Raw genomic sequence first — 7,055 nt, 5'->3', positions numbered from 1 at the left:
TCCTCAGTTGAGACTACTCATGTTCGATTAGAATATCCCCGTGTGAGGAGGCCCTAACAGTCTGGGTGTGTGTATATTGTTAGTGCTGTCATTTTATTTTTCAAACTATGAATATGAAGTGTAGTGATTGAATCTTTGTACCTTTGTAGGTCTGTTGATATCTGTGGTGAAACTTTTTAACGAGGTGGGAGGGGATCAGCTTACATTCATGCCTCGAAGTTGGTCTTTAACCTCCGTTATTAATATGGGTTGCGAAACTAAGACGCAGTGGTCGTGACAATGCCGTTTTAACGCATGAGCCTCAGAAGGGCATCAGCCGGGAACCTCATGATGATGAGATCTGGTTCTATGGTTTTTGAGATTATGAATGTAAATTTGTATGAGGGGGTAGGTACTTACTACAAGGTAGAAAGCTCCGGAACGTTTCATTTCACTTCTCCCGGTACTCCCGATGCTGTTAAGACGGTCCTGCGTTGAGATTGATATTGGAATCAGACTGCCGAAAAGCACGGAATCTGCTGGGTAAATAATATCTTCAACGAATTCCAAGATGCACGTCAGTAAGCTGACAATTAGGGATGTTGACAAAATGGCCGTCAATGGATGAATACAGTCTCATATGTGCCTGCCTGCGTGCTTAATTGCAACTTCGGCTAGGTGCAAGGTCACACCATTCAAAAATCAATCGAAGAATTCACCACATATCATTTGAAGTAATGGGTAATAAACTCCGTTTCAACTTTACCAGACATTGGTGGAGCGTCTTTCTGGTGAAACAGCATTCGATACTGCTGCAAAGTTTGAGTCAATATAAGGGGTCTCATTACTCTTTCGACTTAAAAAAGTTCAATTTTCAAAAATGACTTCAAAAAATATTTCATTCAATTGCAAATAAAATACCAAAAATTTTGTGTCAACCGGTTAATTTGTTTTTTCGTAACTAAAGAAAGAAATAATGAATTATAGTGTAAACGTAAACAAGAAAAAACACTTTGAGAGCGATTTTCTCAGATTGCAGTTTTCGAGCGCAATCGGAAATAATAACAACTGCTCCAAAAATTCAGAATTTTTGCTTTAAAGTTTATTCGACATGTGTTAGTAGAATAGACCTCGGGTTTAGCAATCGACTGATGGGAAGTATTTTTTAAGAAATGTTGAATTTAGATTTTTGAAATTCATATATTTTTTCAAACTTTAAAAATTCATAAAATTCTAACGAATAGTTAGATATCAAAGTCCGAGGTCTATTCTGCTAACACATGTCGACTAAACTTTCCTGCGAAAATTCAGAATTTTTGGGGCAGTATAGTTTTCATTAAATCTTACGGATGAGCTCAAAAACTGCAATCTGAGAAAATCGTGTTCAAAGTGTTTTTTCTAGTATACGTTTACACTGTAATTCACAGAGTATTTCTTTCTTTAATTATGAAAGAACAAATTAATCGATTGACACGAAATTTTTATACATAGTATTTTATTTGTAATCAATTGAAATATTTTTGAAAATTAGACTTTTTCAGGTCGAAAAAGTAGCCCTTAAACCTTACTATTTTTAACCACCCCAATGTCCACTCATACTTACAGGTTATCCGAATATTTTTGAATATGTGGGTAATATTTTCATTTAGGGAATATGTTGGAAGTCGAGCGATTTACTCATTCAAAATCCAAAGATAAAATATAAAAAAAAAGAAAGTTTGAAGAAAGAGATAGAGAAGTATATGGATATATATATAGACAAAAAGAAAGGAATAATAATAGAAAAAAAGACGAATAGGAAATGAATTTATCATCTCAATGTGTCAAAAATATTGAGATGGGACAAGGAGATGAATAGGAATGTGAACTGACGAGTAAGAATGTGAATGGACAAAGAGACAAGTAGGGATGTGAATGGACAGAGACAAGTAGGGATGTGAATGGACAGAGACAAGTAGGGATGTGAATGGACAGAGACAAGTAGGGATGTGAATGGACAGAGACAAGTAGGGATGTGAATGGACAGAGACAAGTAGGGATGTGAATGGACAGAGACAAGTAGGGATGTGAATGGACAGAGACAAGTAAGGATGTGAATGGACAGAGACAAGTAGGGATGTGAATGGACAAAGACAAGTAGGGATGTGAATGGACAAAGACAAGTAGGGATGTGAATGGACGAACAGCAAGTAGGGGATGAACGAACAAAGAGCCAAGTAGGGATGTGAATGGACAAAAAGACAGAGATTGGTTTTAGAGATAAGTAGAGATTGGTACAGAAATTTTAGGAAAGGACAGTGGGTAGAAATTCAGAAAAGAGTGGGTTTTTGGAAAGGAAAATAAGGGTTCGGGAAAAGAGCATTTATCGGAACGTATATCCAATTCCATACATTAAAAATCACAGTACCAAATTTCATTTATACGAGACTTCCCATTCATTTCCAGGACGCGGTTCAGAGGGGCAACTGGTTGTGTAGGTTCGTATTATATATCGTCCCGTTTTCACAGGGCAGATAAATTTTCCCCATATTTTTTAGCTTTAGGGAGGGGCGATTGGATCATAGACATACCATGTAATCGTATTATACAGTGCATGTCCGCCATGTGGACAATCCTGAATCTCGTACACATGGTACGTCCAGCAACCATGTACAAAGATGAAAAACAGAACAGAAACGTATTGAATAGAACGTCATCACTTAGTTATTATTTTAAAAGTGCCTACCATGCTAAATATATATTGGATCAAGGCCAGTTGAGGGTCCCATCCGTGAAGACGGAGTGAGGTCCTTCCCAGATGTCCTGCAAATTTGCTTGCAGCAAACACACTTGTTGATAAACCCCCCCCCCCTCCCTTGAACGAGATGACATATATGTACAAAGAAACGAAACAAAGTCAGACAGTCACCAAAAAAGGAGGCGATAAGTCGCCATTAACAGCAAACCGGAAACCAACAACTAGAGCTATCAAGAGGAGAAATCATCATCATCAGAGAAAAGGAGGAGGAGGAGGAAAGAGAGCTCGGAAGGAAAGAAAAAAAACCTAGGGACACACAGACAGAGAGGACAGCGTGTCGTTGTCATGGCGACGATTGTTGTTGGACGTGGCCGGTCCCCGTCCGATGAGTGACGTCAGCTCAATTTTTATATTTTTCTTCCTTTCCTTCCTCTTTTGTTAGACGCAAGTTTTTTGATCCGCAGAAGAAATAAAAACTCCTCGTAAAAAAGCTCTCCCCGAAGAAATATTAAAGGAATAAAATAAGGATTAATGAAATCGACTTTTTGCTAAATCCTAATATATTATTATAAATCCCACGAGAGACAGGACGACAATGAATAAATGCGACGGCGTTTTGAAATTTTACAACGCGTTGTCAAGATGAGGAGAAATTCAATAAGTGTCAAATTTATGTTAAGGAAATTTCATTCATGTAAATAAAATCCAATTTGATCTGAATGAGTTTGTACCAGTGTTAACGGAAAATATAATTTTTGGGGAGTAATTTTACTCCTCTCAATTTTAAAAGGGGCATTTTTTTCTTTAATCAGTACGAAATAACATCACTATGGCCGCTGTGGGCGGGGTGCGTGTGTGGTGTGGTAGTGGTAGGTAGGGCCTCCAAGGAATGGCTCGGGGATCCATGATGTTCTTAAGTCGGCCACCTCGTTGGGCAATTTGCCTGTTGTGGCGTTGTATTTGTATTATAAAGAAATTACTTTTACGAAAAAGGTTACCTTCACTCCTCAACGAAATTTTGAGGAGTGAAATTGAGGAACTTCGATGCGTAAATCACGCATCTAGATGCACATTGGCAAACACTGGTTTGTACGTCCCCATATTTTTTAGCTCTGCGGGGGGGGGGGGGGTGGCGATTGCCACCTTCTCGATGGTCCGATCCGTTAAGACATAGTCAGCTCCTCCCCTGATGTCCTGCAAATGTGAGCGATTGAAGACCACTAACCTACAGCATGAGTTGCGTGACCATATTTACACAGGAATGTCCCGTATTTTCAATGATATTCCTGTGTTTTTGATCGTTCTCACTTTTAAATTATGAATGAGGGTAATTTTCATCACTTGTAAATTATATAATAAATAATTGCGTATAAATATTTATCTAAACATAATTGTTATGCTCATAAAGTTTTTTCTCCATGAACTCCATTGCGATTTCTAATAAATTCTTCATTACCCTCTAATTGATCATTTATGTGCAAGAACTAGTGATTTAGCCATCTTATGACTTAGTTATTGGTGAACATTGCCGATATTCCGTGTTCTACCATATTTAAGCTCCCAATTTCCGTATTTTTTCTGAATGAAATATGTTGGGTGTACAATAGAATATACACCCAAGTCCCAATGGAATGAATTCTATTGAAATATATCTATTAAAATGATTTTTTCCCGCTACATTTGTAGCAGATCTTTAATTCTCTGTCGTTCGGGAATTTCAGAAATAATTAGCAAATTGTGTGGCCTCAAGCAGAGATGGTTATTTAACTATAACGAACCGAAAAATTACTGCATTGTTGTAATCGATATAAATACAGTAATATCCTTATGATTTGAAATATAGAATTAGAACCTTTTCGTTCTAATGGTAAGCATATCTCTAAGAAAAATACGGCAAAATGTGATCCTTAATACGGGACATAACAGTATCCAAAACTGCAATTTACGCCGAATTTGCTAACTATTGATGATCCTCTACAGGGCCCCGTTAACTGTGTCCAGAACGACACAGAAGTAAAGATCTGCTACGAATCGCAGTAAATAAATTATTTTAATAGATATATTTCAATAGAGTTTATTCCATTGCGTGACTTGGGTGTATATTCTATTGTACACCCAACATATTGCATTCAGAAAAATACGGGAAATAGGGAGCTTGAATATGGTAGAATACGGAATATCGGCAATTTTCACCAAAAAACGTGGTCATAAGACTGCAAAATCGTCAGTTCTTGCTCATAAATTATCAATTAGAGGGTAATGAAGAATTTATTAGAAATCGCTTAGATAAATATTTATATTTATACCCAATTATCATAACATAATTTACAAGTGATGAAAATTATCTTCATTCATAATTTCAGTAAAGATTGCCACTTCAAATAGGCTTCGTTGAAAAAAAAAACCAGAAAAGTGTACAAAAAAGTGAGAACGACCAAAAACACAGGAATATCACCAAAAATACGGGACATTCCTGTGTAATATGGTCACGCCAATCATGCTATTGGTTATTGGTCCTCTTCTCAATCAGTCACCTTTCTTTTCAGTATGAAACCGCGGGGTGATTTATCTTGATTTTGACAGTAATACAGTCAAACCTCGTTAATGAGTCACTCTTGGGAGAGCAAAAATGTGACTTAGTAAGTGACTCGTTAAACGGAGTAAGCCATAATTGTGCCAATTCCTGCCTGAGGACAATTGGGACTTCCAAAAAGTGACCCGGTAAGCGGAGTGTCGTGTTAACCGGGTGACGCACTAACGAGGTTTGACTGTACATGGAATGGGAGGAGGGGAGAGAAGAGATCGGATGAAACGGGACTATTTTGACCTAAGGATGAATCGGGAAAAGACGAAACGGGACATCACCCCTGCAAATTTACTTACAGCAAACCTGTTGATAACCGCGGCCCCCCCCCTCCCCCGAACGAGATAGATATATGTCTACTATAAGAAACGAAACAAAGTCAAACAGTCACCAAAAGGGGTGATGAGTCGCCATTAATAACATACGTCGGATAACGGAGAGGATATACTATCGGTTATAGTTTAGTTCAGTCAGGGGTGCTGCCAACATTTTTCCCCAAGCCGTGCCACAATCAAGATTATTTTCAGCGCGCGTGCCACTTTACGAATTCTAACATGCAGGCATACGTCCAGCTTTTACGGGACACGATCATTCTCTCCGTTCTTGCGAAATACTGTTTAGCTGCCCTCTTATATTTTCGTAAAAATGTTCAGTTGGTCACTCTTTTGGATTATAAATTGTTTTTATTTTTGAGTCATGGATTTGGTTATCGCAGTGCAGATTCTGTATGTACGTATATACACCGGTAGAAGAAGTTCAGCTTACCTACACCATGTTGGGCATAGACACCATAACCTGGGGATTCAGGGGTGCTTGGGTCTCCACTCTTCAATGAACTTTTTAAAAGGGTTCAGGGCCCCCCCCCCCTCCATCCCAAACAATTCATAGACATACCATGTAATCGTATTATACAGTACATGTCCGCCATGTGGACAATCCTGAATCTCGTACACATGGTACGTCCAGCAACCATGTACAAAGATGAAAAACAGAACAGAAACGTATTGAATAGAACGTCATCACTTAGTTATTATTTTAAAAGTGCCTACCATGCTAAATATATATTGGGTGGCCCTCGCGTGGGCGGAGATACGGGGGTGGGGCGTGGGGGGAATGTATATATGCATGTATGAATTGACATCATAATCGTGCCCCCCCCCAGACTTCCAAGTCTATCTCCGCCTATGGGCCCTCATTCATAAGAAAAGGATTACGTAAAAGTTGGAAATTTATTTGATTGAAAAATGGAGCAGAATTGATACCATGGTGCGCCACTTGTGGCACGCGTGCCGCGTGTTGGCCATCCCTGGGGGTTTAAGTCTCAAAGAAATCTTCAACCTTACAGAGTTTACTGGCCCGAAAAATCCCAAGAAGCTCCATGGCCAGCAAGTCATACTGGGCACTGGGGCATCTTGATTCACAAAATGGCGTATTAACAGGTGAACCCGACGGGGCCCAGGGCTACGAGTTAGACAAAAAGCCCTGTATTATTTAATAATTATATTTGTATGAGATAAAATATGAATTTTCATTAATGCATTTCTTTGTTAAACACGAATGTTCGTTAAATCCGAAACTATTTTGCCATTTAACATGAATTTCCATGAATTATGAGAAGTTATTTGCTCCGCTAATTCTAGAAATATCAAAATCATCAATTATCAAAATGTTCCTTTCCCTAATTCTGTGAATATTTCTCATTTATTAGAAATAATTTATTAAAAAATCATTATTTCAGAATAAATGACAGAAATA

This window comes from Pholcus phalangioides, unplaced genomic scaffold (genome assembly GCF_987345545.1).
Source record: "Pholcus phalangioides strain wild (caught in Gottingen) unplaced genomic scaffold, Ppha-v1.0 ptg000010l_1, whole genome shotgun sequence".
Taxonomy (NCBI): domain Eukaryota; kingdom Metazoa; phylum Arthropoda; class Arachnida; order Araneae; family Pholcidae; genus Pholcus; species Pholcus phalangioides.
The sequence above is the reverse complement of the archived record's forward strand: the minus strand, read 5'-3'. Positions refer to the sequence as shown.